At 30.7% G+C, this 16,833-nt stretch overlaps 1 protein-coding gene across 2 annotated transcripts in view; it reads left to right on the top strand.

The window, feature by feature from the left end:
• Nucleotides 1–16,833, top strand: part of LOC126740442 (zinc finger protein ush) — a 318,530-nt gene that overhangs the window by 218,024 nt on the left and 83,673 nt on the right. The gene's annotated exons all lie outside the window — the stretch shown is intronic.

Genomic DNA, 16,833 nt, shown 5'->3' with positions numbered 1-16,833 from the left:
AAACAAAGGTTGTTACCTTATGATTTGTACATGGAAGAATAGTAGAAAGCTTTAGGAACAAATTATAATCAATTCTGGCCTGATTACAATCGGTCTTAGTAGTTAAATTTCGATTATAAAAAGGGTCTTTTTTCGGCGAAAATCCCCGTTTTCGTTGAACAAGATGGAAAATCGATTCGAAAAAGATGGGCGGTTTTAAAATAGTAGGTGTGCCTATGTAGGTAAAAGGCCACATTGGCAGATTCTAATTAAAAAAAAGAGATTATTAACCCTGTCCCCAAATCATTTACCAATATGAATATATATCATAAATAATTAGATTAAAACATGTTTGGTTTACCTACTGTTATCAAATTAGCCCTTTAAGATACGATTGATTAATAATAAAAAGACTCTCGAAAGGATACAAAAAGGATTAAGGGTAAGTGCAGCTCATACATTATTAATTGTTTTATAAATATATAGGTACTAAATTTCCCTTTTTCCAACTATTATAATATACTGATAAATTGATAATTAAACGTGCATATCTACATTTATGGGCAATTGCCAGTGGGTCTATTTTTTTCCTTATAACCTATTGAAAATGTTAGGGCTCTCGCGATATACTCGTAAAAATTCATTGTTAAACGTTAAAAAATGCACTGTTGTCAGTCCTATTTTTCTTCTTTTAAGATGCATAATATAGCTCAAATTGGCAACTCGGTTAAATCCAACTATTGCATTTTTAACATTCTTTTACCGATTACAGACTTAATAGATGAAAAGTAATAAAAATAATATATAAGAATAATATAGTTATAATAAATATTATCAAATATTGTGAAAACAATTTTAAAAAAGAGAAACTTTTGAAAAAAAATAATTAAAATCTTCTTATTTAAACCTAAAAGAACTTTATTAATGTTGCGCATTCGGAGGCATAACTTAAATGGACACGATTTAATTTTTCTTATTTTCCAATTTTTAAAACTTCTTAATTAAATAAAACAACATTTCCCGGTTTCTTTAAGGAACGCTCTTATCTGAAACCTGAGGGTGGTGCGAAACACGTATAAACTGCACCGGTGCACCGACGCTGGGCCCTCTTATCTCAACCCCACAGACGCCATATTACCTTTCTTATCTCGACTTACTCTCGTTTCCTACTTCCAGCTCGTATCTTGCGCTATCGCTTGCTGCATACCCCCCCAACCCCAGAAAAGGGAGGCTGGGGGTTTTCCAGCTTACACTTGCCACACAGCCACTTTTTTTTAATAAAACTTTTGTTCTAAGGACTGTCTTTTCTCTAATAGGAGTAATTTTATCTTAATCTTTCATAACACCTTCCTCACTTTACCTCATTTTATTTAGTTATCAGAAGCGAGATCATCGATTTTACATAGACACTTTCTATTAATAAAACTTTTCATTTAAAGACTCCCTTATCCCTAATAAAACGAAATCGATCTGCATCCCAGATAACCCCTTATATGACACACGAAACAGTCGACGTTTGAACCTGGCACGAGTCCCGAGGGAATCCCTTTGGCGTTATTCCGGTTTATCGCACCTCCCGTTGCATCCCGATTGTTCCTTATGTTATCGCCTTGTATTTAATGTTTAAAGATACAATACCCCTGCAAACGAATTACCGCGCGTATTTATGTATGCTAGCTAAACTCTATATCTGCCACGTACACATTACATAAGATTCCTTAGGCATAATAATGAGCAGCAGCGTCCGCAAGTCTACGAAAAACGGAAATGGAATGCCTGATGATGTCCCGAGACTTGACGGATGAATCGACTTAATAAATATTAATTAAGTAATTAAGGGTGCAAAAAAACTGAAGGTTGTTTTTTATGGTATATGGGGGATCGAAACGGCAATATCCCACTTCTGATTCTTATACGCCATAAAGGTGTTCGAGAGTGGAAGAGCCGATAAGAAGTTACTAATACGTCGGGCGTTATCGGCGCGGCAAGTTTCTGTATAGAAAAATGGCCGTTTTCATAATTCATAAGGCAACAATAACCGAACGGGTAGAGATAGGTCTTTATGCGGCCCCGGGCGTGCATGAAACGCGATAAGAAGAAAGCGCGGATAAGCGGAAGTTATTCAGTTTAGATGGAGAGTTAAAGGGAGTCCTCTTCTTGTTTTTTTATTTTTATATATAAATCCCGATTGAAGGATGTTTTAGGTGGCCCGATTTGTTTATCTCTGTTTTTTTTTGCAAAATTTCGAATTTGGTGAAATATTTTCGAAATTATTTTTGAGATTTTTAAAGAGCTTTACTCACAGATGTGGCTTGCCAGGGTGAACATTTTAAGGTAATAATTTTTGTACCTCAAAAACTTTTCAAAGTAGAGGCATTTTTGTTCAATCAAGAGCAATGTCTGATGAGGCAGTTAACAGATAAAATGTTGTTATATCCCAGGATCATGTATCTATAAATTTCACTCTACAAAAAGTATGTTGAAAATCTATGTTTTTTTTTTGCAAATTTTCAAATTTTTCAGATATTTTCAGAATTATTTGAGATTATTAAATAAGAGCATCAATCAAATATGTGGCCTTTTAGGGTAAATATTTTAAGGTATTAACGATTTTTGTACCTCAAAAACTTTTGAAAACAGAGGCTTTTTTGTAATTCAGTAAAATTTGAACTTTTGAGGCACAGCATTAAAATTTTACAATTTTACATACATTTCTTATTATAACTTCACAACCACCAAAAATATTTTCAAAAATCTTTCAATGGTATTAAGAGTAATATCTGATGAGGTATTTGACATATATGACGTTGGTATATTCCAAAATTTTATACCTAAAAAATTCACTCAGGTAAAGTGATGATGGTAATCTCTTTGTTTTTCTGCTGAATTTCAATTTTTTTTTAATATTTTCGAAATTATTTGAGATTTTTAGACAAGAGCTTTACTCAAAGATGTGGCTTGCCAGGGTGAACATTTTAAGGTATTAACGATTTTTGTACCTCAAAAACTTTTCAAAGTAGAGGCATTTTTGTAAATAAGCAAATTTGAATTTTTGGGGCACAACATTAAAATTTTACATACATTTCTTACTATAACTTTACAACCAGCAAAGATATTTTAAAAAATCGTTCAGTTCAATCAAGGGCAATGTCTGATGAGGTAGTTAATAGATGAGATGTTGTTATATCCCAAGATCATGTATGTACCTATAAATTTCACTCAGAGATAAGTATGTTGAATATCTCTTTTTTTTGCAAAATTTCAAATTTTTCAGATATTTTCAGAATTATTTGAGACTTTTAAATAAGAGCATCAATCAAATATGTGGCCTTTTAGGGTAAATATTTTAAGGTATTAACGATTTTTGTACCTCAAAAACTTTTGAAAACAGAGGCTTTTTTGTAATTCAGTAAAATTTGAACTTTTGAGGCACAGCATTAAAATTTTACAATTTTACATACATTTCTTATTATAACTTCACAACCACCAAAAATATTTTCAAAAATCTTTCAATGGTATTAAGAGTAATATCTGATGAGGTATTTGACATATATGACGTTGGTATATTCCAAAATTTTATACCTAAAAAATTCACTCAGGTAAAGTGATGATGGTAATCTCTTTGTTTTTCTGCTGAATTTCAATTTTTTTTAAATATTTTCGAAATTATTTGAGATTTTTAGACAAGGGCTTTACTCAAAGATGTGGCTTGCCAGGGTGAACATTTTAAGGTATTAACGATTTTTGTACCTCAAAAACTTTTCAAAGTAGAGGCATTTTTGTAAATAAGCAAATTTGAATTTTTGGGGCACAACATTAAAATTTTACATACATTTCTTACTATAACTTTACAACCAGCAAAGATATTTTAAAAAATCGTTCAGTTCAATCAAGGGCAATGTCTGATGAGGTAGTTAATAGATGAGATGTTGTTATATCCCAAGATCATGTATGTACCTATAAATTTCACTCAGAGATAAGTATGTTGAATATCTCTTTTTTTTGCAAAATTTCAAATTTTTCAGATATTTTCAGAATTATTTGAGACTTTTAAATAAGAGCATCAATCAAATATGTGGCCTTTTAGGGTAAATATTTTAAGGTATTAACGATTTTTGTACCTCAAAAACTTTTGAAAACAGAGGCTTTTTTGTAATTCAGTAAAATTTGAACTTTTGAGGCACAGCATTAAAATTTTACAATTTTACATACATTTCTTATTATAACTTCACAACCACCAAAAATATTTTCAAAAATCTTTCAATGGTATTAAGAGTAATATCTGATGAGGTATTTGACATATATGACGTTGGTATATTCCAAAATTTTATACCTAAAAAATTCACTCAGGTAAAGTGATGATGGTAATCTCTTTGTTTTTCTGCTGAATTTCAATTTTTTTTAAATATTTTCGAAATTATTTGAGATTTTTAGACAAGGGCTTTACTCAAAGATGTGGCTTGCCAGGGTGAACATTTTAAGGTATTAACGATTTTTGTACCTCAAAAACTTTTCAAAGTAGAGGCATTTTTGTAATTCAGCAAATTTGAATTTTTGGGGCACAATATTAAAGTTTTACATACATTTCTTACTATAACTTCGCAACCAGCAAAGATATTTTAAAAAATCTTTCAGTTTTCAGTTCAATCAAGAGCAATATTTGATGAGGTAGTTGACAGATGAAACGTTGTTATATCCAAATATTATGTATGCACCTATAAATTTCACTCAGAAAAAAGTATGTTAAATATCTCTGTTTTTTTTTTTGCAAAATTTTAAAATTTTCAGAATTATTTGAGATTTTTAAATAAGAATATCACTTAAAGATGTTGCCTTTCAGGATAAATATTTGAAGATATTAACGATTTTTGTACCTCAAAAATTTCTAAAAACAGAGAGATTTTTGTAATTCAGTAAATTTGAACTTTTGAGGCACAACATTAAAATTTTCCAATTTTACATACATTTTTTATTATAGAAAGAAGCTAGGCCACTGTTTTTTCTAAAAAAAAATATTTTCGAAATATCTTGTTCATTTTTAATAAAACACATCATCTGCATTTTTGCACTCCGACGCACAGTTTTCGGGCAAAAAAATAAAATCCTTCTTTTGACTTTGACTTTGACAGATCCTTGAAGTCAAAAATTTATTCAAATGCAAATTTGCTGTACAATTTACAAAGAATTCCTAAATTTACAATAAACATATAACAAACAATTACAAGTGTACTTAGAGGTGTAGTAGAAATAAAATGTACCTAGAGATATATGCACGCAAATTACAAGTCATCAGGGTTCTGCAACATAGGTATAGATAGGTCAAGAAATTCTGTGAAAGAATCTTTAGCAGATCTCAATAAAACTCTTTTAATGACAATATCAAATTTTCATCTATTCAAGGATTCTTAAAGGCAATAAATTATACCAGAGCTTTCCATAGTGGAAAATAGTATTTTTACTTAAAGTGAAAGATAACTTCAGAAAATGAGCAGTTTATGAGACTGGTCAAAACCTCAATCACCCTAAACGCCATTTGTCCTAGTAATTTTGCTGTAATTTTTTTTCACAACGAAAAATTTAATATCGTTACAATAAAAAATAAATAAATTAACTAAAACCAAATGCTCAAAGTATCCTCGGTGCATTTCTATATATTTTCTGCAGCTGTTGACCCAAGGTGCCCGTACCCAAGGCAAGTGAATTAATTATTAATTAATTAATTTAATTACTACTAAATTAGTGAGAATAATAAAAGTTAATTTTGTTTTATTACTGTCACTCATTTTTCTCTTTTTAGTTTCGTGTTTGTGACCCGATATCTTCAATATTGCGGAGGGTTGTTGGGTGGGGTCAGAAATAAAACAGAAACCTGTTTACTGAAATGTCGACGTTTGGACTTATATTAAGTCATCATCAGGACACTGAAATGAATAACGTTTTTTTCAACAAAAAAAAAACATTCAAGTAATCACAGAGATGAAACAAAATAATTTCAAGTACATAAAAAACATTATTAAAATAAATGTTCCCTACGTGTACAAAAATTAAAAAAACAAAAACCACGACATAATTTAAATTACATTCAAGTACAATCCGTTAAAAAAAAAAAATTAATAAAAAAATATAAAATTTATTTTTTATACATTACACCTCTTACCTAAGTCTAGGTTTAATTATAATTAAAGAAAGAAAACCTAGACTTGTATGAGGACTAATGTATTTTATTATTATTATTATTATTATTATTATTATTTATTTTATGGAGATTATCATGAAAAACTGGCGAAAATTTTCAGAAAATAAAAAAAAAACTAATAAAATAAAGAACCCTGCTAGGGATTTTATTTTTTTGCAGCAAAACGGTGTGTCGGAGCACAAAAAAGCAAGGGCCGTGTTTTTTTTTAAATAACCAAAATATTCTGACAAATTTTTTTTTTTCAAAAAAATAGTGGCGTGCCTGTTTTTTTATAAAAATGTTAACGTACATGTGCTGCAAATCCGTCCCTGGACAAGTTACCTGCAATTCCTCAAAAACTTACTTGACCACCCATCATTTAGAACTTAAAAAATTCATTTAAATCGCTTAAAGTGTTTAAAATGCAGACTTTTTTAAAAAATTTCCATTTCGACTGTCGATGTCCTATCTCAAACTACATTCTTATGGTTCCTGTACAGGGTCTTTCCCCATATATTGACCCCCCCCCTACAGGGGTAATGTGAAAAGTTAAAAAAAAAAATTAATACAAAATTTTTGGGTTTTACTTTAAATTTTTGAATCCGATGTCAAAAAATTTTTTTTTCGTTTAGAAACGTCAAATTTTGACAGATGATCAGTTTTTTCTTATGGAAAAAGAGCCGAATTTTCTGATTTCAAATATATATAGTTTAATTATGTTTTATTAAACCGTTTCGGAAATATCGGGCTCCAATCTTTAAAAAAATAATATATTGAAGATCTTGGTAAGCGCTGCATTGTTATTGTTTGGCGTTTTTTTTTAAGATAAATGAATTGCGTAGAAACAATAAAAACAGAAGATTTATTGTTACTAAGGTGATATTTAGCATCTTTTTGTTGACAAGGATACATTATTTTAACAATTGTTAAACTTTAATTTAGACGTAATTATAACTATGACTGCTCTATATGACCACCACCATTATCAATACAGTTTATATAATCCTGCTCAATTTTGTGTATTGTATTCCTTATAAATTGTCTATGATTTTGATTGATATCATCTATCGCGGTAATAATTTTTCTGCGGAGCTCCTCAATATTTTCAGTTCTCTGTTCGTAAACTTTATTTTGCAGGTAACCCCACAGAAATGAATCAAGAGGTGTCAGGTCTGGACTGTTTGGTGGCCAACGAATTGGCCCAGTTCGTTCAATCCACAGGTTATATCTTTCATTTAAAAATCTCAAAACAGGTAACACATTATGCGGTGGGGCACCATCTTGATGCCAAACTATTTGCTCGTATTACCTTATGGGTAGATCTTCAAGTTTAGCTTCAATTTGATAAGTAAGCATCTCTAGGTATCTCTCTCCCGTCAAGTTGCCGTTATAAAAAATAGGTCCTATGACCTGGTCATTTAAAATTCCACACCATACATGTAAAGATTGCCGCCCTTGAAATTTAATTTCCCTTGTTATTCGGGGATTTGTTCTTGACCAAAAACGAACATTTTTTCGATTGTAAATGCCCGCGGTTGTAAAGGTGCACTCGTCGGTCCACAAAATTTTTTTAAAAAAGTTATTATCTTCTTCTTTTAGCACTAGCATCTCTTGACAAAATTCCACTCGTTTATTTCTTTGCTATACACTTAAAGTTTAAACAGGTAATATTCGATAAGCAAAATATTTATACTTTTTTAAAGTTGAATAATTTTTTTTGGCCGATCGATCAAAGTAAATTCTGGCATCTTCTATGGAATGATTTGGGTGTTCTAAAAAGAAATTCAACATTTTTGATGGGCAATTTGAGGGAGACAAGGGCCCGAACATTATAGCGTAGATCTATGTATATTCAAAAATTAGTAAAAACTTACCTACCTTCGAAATATAGCAAAATATGTAATTCTTCTTCTGGATCGACAAGAACTGTCCGACGTTTTCTTCGTAGAGTTTTCCTGATGCAAAATGCTCGTTCTATATTTTTAAACGTATTTTTTGCCGGAATGGCACGTAAAGGAAAGGTTCGACGATATTCCTCTCTGGCGGCATTTGCGTTATTATTATTTTTATAAAATATACGGACGATGTCACATTTTTCTTCATCACTGTACGGCATTTTTTAACATTTATGGGTCAACAAACAAGAGATGACAATATCATCTGAATGATTTGCTTTTTAATAAATGTCAAACAATAACAATGCAGCGCCTACCAAGATCTTCAATATATTATTTTTTTAAAGTTTGGAGCCCGATATTTCCGAAACGGCTTAATAAAACATAGTTAAACTATATATATTTGAAATCAGAAAATTAAAAATGTTCACACTACTTGTGCTAAATCTTTCAATGTTTTTTTTTAGATGTCACATAACATTTAAAGAAAGAAAATGTCTATACACAAAAACCAATTCTCATTAAAGAAGCACAAGGAGCAAAAAAAAAAACCGTCCTAATCCCAACTTAATATCTTCCCATTTAAATCCGTGGGTTTATTACGTCAAGTCAAACTGTCGGATGAAAACGAAAATGTGATCTATCTGTCATCTCGCGGTAATGACATAATCAAAACGGGGGCCGGTATTTAGCCACTTTCAGCGCGAAAAGCAGTCCAAAAGGTAGATTCGACACACCTCACAGTTTACCGAAGTGCCCTTATCTCACAACGCCAACGAATTGAGAATCGTTTTTGAGACCCGTTTTTCCTTTTTATTATTAAGCCATATTGATTTGATGGGTTTTTGTTTATCGCTGCCCCTCTGTAGGGCGGAAATTTATTATTAGTTAAAGTTTAATTTGGATAGTTAAAGCGGCAACAAAAGAAAAAAGACCAACAGCCCCGAAATGCATATATGCATAAAGCAAAACGAAGATTTATCTCCTTTATTTAATGTACCGAATGTCTCAGGCTGATAAGGGCGGATTTATGGGGCTACGTGACCACAATAGGGACTAACAATATTTACTATTTTAGCAAATCTCCGGGGCTGCTATTTATGGGGTACGTCCGTGATAGAGACGTTTTTTTAACATTGGTTAAACATCTTTTTGAACTGTAATTGTTGTACTTAAGAGATTTTTTTGTAAATTAAATGCCTAATACGCACTTTTCCTATTAGCAAAAGCAACAGCTGAAATAAAACGAATTTATGGCCGAACTGCAATTGCTTAGTGTTTAAAATTATAAGATTTAAAAATGAAAATTGGCTTAGTTACCTGAACAAACAAATGTATGAGCCTGAAATAATAAAACTATATAGCACTACATGGAATATAACATTATTTCACAATTTAAAAAGTGGCTATATAGGCCTGTATAGGGAAGGACCTCAATTCCCTGAAATCCAAACATTACATAATTGCCTGGAATAAGAAAAATACTTAGCGATATAATATTAAAAAACACTTATTGCTTATTTTTCTACAAATGTCAACTTATTGCAATCTAAATAAAAATTAACAGCTTCCTTATCTGAAAAACTACATAAAGTTCACTGCCCTATGTAAAAATTCTGGAATCAAAATTACAAATCCTGAATACTAATTTATGGCAACAAGATAATAGTTTAATTGCCTCGAATTTAAAAAATAAAAATTGGCTCAGATGCTTGACCAAGCAAATATACCATCAATTGCCTGAGATAATCAAAGTATTCAACTACAAATATTGATTAAGGGTCTTGCACAAAGAATACAATTACTTCATTCCCTTTAAAAAACTTATTAGTTAATTACCTTAAAGCAAAAGTAAACTAAATTTAAAAAATTCGAAACTAATCGTTTTATTAGCTTAAAATTTTCCCTCAAAACTTCAAATTTGCTGATTTACAAAAATGCTTCTGTTTTCAAAAATTTTTTGGGTACAAAAATCGTTAATACCTTAAAATGTTCACCCTGAAAGCCTACATCTTCGAGTGAAGCTCTTATTTAACAATCTCAAATAATTTAGAAAATATCTCAACAAATTGGAAATTCTGCAGAAAAACACAGATTACTAACATCACTTTAGCTGAGTGAATTTTTTAGGTATAAGATCTTGGGATACAACAACGTCTCGTGTGTCAAATACATTACCACATATTACTCTTCAAAGATTTTTTAAAATATGTTTGGTAGTTTTGGAAGTATAGTAAGAAATGTATGTGAAATCGTAAAATTTTAAAGTTTTTCCTTAAAAAATCAAATTTGCTGATTTACAAAAATGCCTTTACTTTCAAAAGTGTTTGAGATACAAAAATCGTTAATACCTTAAAATGTTCACCCTGAAAGCCCAAATCTTTGAGTGAAGGTCTTATTTAAAAATCTCAAATAATTTAGAAAATATCTAAAAAAAAAAACTTGAAATATTGCAAAAAAAGCAGAGATAACCAAAATCACCTTAGCTGAGTGAATATTTTAAGTATAAAATCTTTGGAGTATCGCAACGTCCTCCAAAATGGCTATAAATAAAGCGGGACGCTCTAAATGATGAAACCACCTGATGCTGACCCTTCACCTATAACCTGATTAGACCAAATGTTTTAATAATTTTTTGCTCCGTTATTGTTAACCTCGTAAATCCTTAAATAATAATTTGTTGTTCCATTCAGCTAGGACATTGTTTTCCACATATTTTAAGGCATTTTTTACATATTTGAAATATTTCGGTTACTCACTGCATTTCAAAAAGAGTTGACAAGAAACACAAAAAAAATCATTTTCGCAGGTACATAAAAAAATAATATATGGTCAGTTACTTGGTATACTAAGATTATTTAACTATATAGAACTTAAGAAAAGTGATGTGTCTAAATGAAGTGAGGAACCTAAAAAGCCTGTGAACCTAAAACAATTTTTTTAAATATTTAAAAAAATTGTTTTTCCTTTACAATATTTATAGAAGCAGTAACTTTAGACGGTTTGCCGAAACAGTGTTTTTCTCCCTAGATACTACAAGACGTTTATCAGGATCAACTAATATATTTCTTGATATCGAAGGTTCTTCCAGGCATTGATTTCTTTGTTGCTTTCCGATTTTAATTGATCATAGTTTTAGAATCGTTTTGAAACTCTTGAAAACCGCTTCTTTAATACGTATTAATTTACTATTAGCAATAATGCTTTTCTTCCTGCTACAAAATGACAAACCTTACACTTTTTTACAACATCAGAATAATATAACTTTAATACTAGGAGAGCGACAAACTAGTGATACGTTCTCGTTTCAACTGGCTCAACTATTAATAAAAACACTCATCCCACTCAATTCTATTGAACAAAAAACAAAACAAAACGCATTCGTTAAGGAATCACCCGATCGTTCATTCATTATAACAGCCGAAACCGGGAGGCATAGAGATGAAGATAACCGAGCTGAAACAACCACACCTTTTTGTTCAACTGTCAGATGACAAGATGAAAATTTTCTTGGGTGACGATCCTTTAATTGTGTCTTCCCACTGCACTTTTGATTCTTTTGGTGATAAAGGTTTGTTTAAACAAACGGCCGTATTTCTAAGTCCTCGTTTCATTTCTTGCATTAGTTTTTAGTGCCTTGACTATCGACATATATAATTTCATTATTTCAATTCATTCAAATTTATTTTGTGAAAGAATTTACTTTTTACATGATCCATCACCTTGACATAAATTTGTAATTATTAAACATTTTTTTGGATGTTTCAATTTTCTTTAAACCTAATGATTTTTTCATTCAAATCAATATGTATTATATCCAATGTCCTTTATTTTACTCCATTGAATCAATTTTAAGTGAATTCAAATGTCATCGAACGTCGATGCATTATGCCATTAATTTCTAAAGATTATTTTAATTCACTTACTTCACATGCTCACTTTAATAATTTTTTACTATAAATCAACAACTAACTTTTTTTATTTTTATAGTTTTCAAATTAATATCAACATTATAGTGACATTTGGAGCTGCAATCTTTCCAATTGCAATTCAATTGATAGGTAGTAAACGTGCCGAAAATACTGCTGCGGTTTTTTCAACACTAACCCTCGTTTGTTCAACACCCTCAACACATTAATTAATTTAGGTCAGTTTAAATTAAAAAAAATAATTTAAAAAAAAGGCATAATATTCACTGCATGAACGGATTTATTCAAACCCGTAATTCAGTCTTTGATTTATTTCAATATTTGACAAACTCTTTTGATTGTGAACGCGTTTTAACTTAGGCACCTTAATCAAGATTTAGCCAATTGAATTTTTGTAAAAAGAATTTGGCTTGGATATAGGTCATAACCCAAATATGCATCTACAAGCAATATAAGTAGTTCTGCTTTGTCCGATTCAAAAATATAAAATTGTTCAAATAAAACCATAAGTTTGGAAACGTTTACTAAGATCTCCATTCTTTCAATGTATCATAAACATTTGATAAATTTTCTTATAAATCACTTCATACTCCACTTCACCCTTTTATTAACCGTCAAATTACAAGTTGAACACTTTCGTGGGCGACGATCCTTTAATTGTTTTCCTACCACTTTTGATCTTTCTAATGATAAAATTGTATGTAGACAAAGGGACAAACGGTCCTAAACCTACTGTCCTTTATAGGTGTCCCGGGACACTTCTAGACCCCATAATTATCACAAAACATCTGTTGATTCTACCTGCTTTATTAGTATATTCCGATTGGGTGTAGTTCTGGCGTGTTCAGCCATGGCGATAAGATCTTACTCACCAACAGATATAGAGAGGCATTATTAATTAATTTTTAATTACTTGACATGATTTATTGACACTTAAAGCAATTTTAACGTTATTTTATTATCCTTTTAAGGCATTTAATGTAATGTTGTGTATTTTTCCCAACCAATTACCTGGAAAATCTAAAAAATCACCTTGAATGTCTGGAATAAAATAAACGTTATTTGAATTAACTGGAAACAATTTTGGATATTTGAGAGCTTAAGCCAGTAGAAAACTAATTTTTAGCCAAATACAACGTCTATTTTTTAATGTCTTTTACTTCATGGCATTTTTGTATCTTTCAGAGATTTATTGAAAAATTATTGTCTCTATATAAAGTTTAACAAAATGACGACAAATATCTGAAGTCCTAAAAAGTGCCTGAGATATTTTTTCCAATTACCTGAAAAAGTGGACTTTTTTTTATTTAATTTCTTGAATATTTTTCTTCTATTAATTTTGGATTTTTGAAAAATCAAGACCTATACCTTTCATAGTACAAAATAATTTTTCATCTTCCAGGAACATGACGTTATTATATTATTCCTTTAAGGTTCATTATTTTATATCCCTGGAAAATCTAAAAAATTAATAACAGATACTAGGAAAACATGAAGATTCGCGACGAATTTCGATAATAAAATTAAAATTATTTTCTGTAATTAATTTTTGATCCTGTGATGCAATAAATTTATACTAGCGTCATAAGGTATAAGTAAATAGGGTAAACCACCCAAATGTTGGCACCAGACCATCGATTGGCACTCTAAAATTAAAGTTATAATAATAAGAAATCGATGCAAAATGTCTAAATTCTCGTGTGTTTGTGTGTGTTAGAAGTGACGCTGGACGCTGTTATTAAACAAGGTAGGTTTTTAGCTTTTTCGTAAGGAAATTACTTTTTTTAAATCCTCTGTAAGCTATTTTGGCTCTTCATATATATTGTACAAATTGTTATACACTTTTATAGACCCTGTACGTTTGTTGTTACCATGTTTTCAGCTATAAAAACTATTATTTTACACCGGTTTATAGGGTGCCAACATTTGGAAACCATAACTTGACAAAATCTAATTATTGGCATGGGTGCCCAAATATAGATTTGGCGGTAATTTTAATGTTCCTAATATTGGCCCCCGTTAAAAATAATTCCTACCTAAGTGTATTTTTAAGACTTTTTGCTTAATATATAAGTTAGGTAGGTAGGTATACGTTTTTAAATTGTACTATTTTATATTTAAATAAATAAAAGACAAATTTAAATCAATATGATCCTTTTGCACTAAGGGGTAATTAAATATTTAAAATTTATTATCAGAAGTATGTTATAATCTCTGTATATTTTTAAGTATCTTCAAAATTATATTCTGTTTAATGAACTTGCTTTTTATTTCTACTTGCAGATGCCAAAAGTAAAGAAACGCACAAAATATTCAGAATCATACACCGAAGAACTGCTTCAGAAGGCATTAGTAAGGGATGGTGTAGCAAAAAAAAACCGTTGCTGTAAAATACGGCATACAAGGCAAACGCTACAATACCGTTTAGGCCCCAAATTTTCAAAACTTGGACGAAATACATATCTAACAAAAGACGAAGAAAATAAACTGGTTCAATGGATTCTAGATAGCCATAGAAAAGGTTTTCCACGAAGAAAAGTAGATGTTCAGGCATCTGTAAAGAACTTCTTGGATGCAGATAATAGAACCACCCCATTTAAAAATAATATTCCTGGTGACCATTGGTATAATCTATTTTTAAAGAGGCATCCAATTCTGACAGAGCGAACACCCGAAGGAGTAACTGCGGCTTCAGCAAATGTGTCTGAGCAAAACATACGAGGCTGGTTTTCTGAAATAGAAACTTACCTTAAAGAAAAAGACCTTTTTTCCGTTTTAAGTGACCCAGGCAGGATCTATAACGGGGATGAAACTTGTTTTCAATTCTGTCCCAAAATGGGAAAAGTACTAGCACCAAAAGGTTCCCGTAATGTGTACGAGGTTGATCAAGGGGAGGCCAAGAAGAATCTAACAGTTATGTTTACCTTTTCGGCACAAGGCGATACCACTCCATCCTTAATAATCTACCCCAATAAGCGTTTATCAAAAGCAGTCGTTAATAGTGTTCCAGACTCATGCGGAATTGGATTAAGCGATAACGGCTGGATGAAGACCGAACTTTTTATAGATTATATCAAAAATATACTCCATCCATATTTAAAAACCAAAAACATAGAATTCCCAGTTATTTTATTCTTAGACAGATATGCAACTCGCCTTAGCTATCAGCTTAGTATGCTTTGTACCGAACTTGGCATTGTTCTAATAGCCCTTTACCCAAACTCGACAAGAATATTACAGCCAGCAGATGTCTCCAACTTTAGACCACTTAAGGCAATGTGGAAGAAATAGTTTGGCAAGGATCACTTTGCAAAAATCCTGTAGCTGTACTTTTTTTAAAACCTGAAGTTGCCCGTAGCGGATTTAAAGCTTGTGGCTTATATCCCTGGAATCCAGATTCAATCGACTATAGCAAATGTTTAGGTAAGCAGTATCACAAAATGACAAGTTCCAATAATGAAAAGACTGACATAAATAAGACTGATGATAATAATAAGTTCCTAACATATTAAAAGTTTATTGAGCTTATTGGGGCCACTAAATCATTAGAACTTGATGATTCTGGTGGTTCATTTACTGGATATGAAGAAAGCTGTGAAAATTTTTGATTATTAAAAACCGAAAGCGTATTTTAAATCTGAACCTGAAATTAATGAAGATAACCATGTGATAGATATACAGATAGAAGACCCAAATGACAGCCTGGTTTATAATATTTTTGGACAAAAATAATATAGAAAATATACCTATTGTGTTTTGTGACGAACCCTTAAATAATGACAACGTTCGTAGAAACAAAATTGTCATATTAGAAAATAAAGTTCTTACACAAGCACAAGCTTCTTTTACACCCGACAAGCCTAAACTACCCGAAGAACCTGAAACATTTTTAAATTTTCACCAGGAAATAAAATACCAAAACAGTGTATTAGACAGTGAGGATCTAGTTGTCAGCGATCCAAACAGTGCAGAGTATATTATCCAGAGCGACGCTAAGAAAATAGAGGAAAAGGTTGGCAATACACAAATTATTACAATTAATACAATTAATACAACAAACAAAAAAAAAAAAAAGTAAATATTAAATATAGTTTTTAGTTTAAATTAATTACAAAAGGAAAATGGATCCATATATATTAAACTTTGAAGCTAACGAGCAATATAAAACTATATTGTGCAGTGATTCACGTTATTTGTGGGGATATTAATATTAATATCCTAAAGGAAAAACAAGATTTAAATCATGTTCAAGAATATCTTAACCTTCTTAATGCAAACTCCTATGTTTCGTACGTAAATAATGTTTGCACTTGGGAGAGAAATTTACAGAAATCCTGTCTAGACCACTACTTTGTTAAATCCGGAAATTCTGAAAATATTAAAGCTTATTTGTTAAATTACAAGATAATGGATCATTATCCAACTATCATTGAAATAGGAGATCAGAACAATTTATGTAGAAATTGTCCAAATAAAATCATTAAAGAATACATTAATTATGGAAAATTGATACAAGACTCCTTTTTAATAGACTGGAATTATTTTTACTCTTGTAAGGACTTAGATGAAATGACGAACATTTTTATAAATAACATAACAAAAATCATGCAAAAAAATACAAAAAAAGTTAAAATAAACAAAAAAAAAATTCCAAGGAAGGGTTGGATTAGTCCAAGCCTACTAAATGCTATTAATAGTAAAAATGTACGACATCAAGAATTAAAAAAATCTCCTAATAATTTAACTCTAAAACAAAATTACAACATGTGTAAAAGAGGTCTTGCAAAATCTATCGCCGCCTCAAAAAAACAATATTTTAATTTGAAAAAATTTGAAAAATTACTAAGTAACCAAC

This window comes from Anthonomus grandis, chromosome 9 (genome assembly GCF_022605725.1).
Source record: "Anthonomus grandis grandis chromosome 9, icAntGran1.3, whole genome shotgun sequence".
In the NCBI taxonomy this organism is placed as follows: Eukaryota; Metazoa; Arthropoda; class Insecta; order Coleoptera; family Curculionidae; genus Anthonomus; species Anthonomus grandis.
The sequence above is the reverse complement of the archived record's forward strand: the minus strand, read 5'-3'. Positions and strand labels throughout refer to the sequence as shown.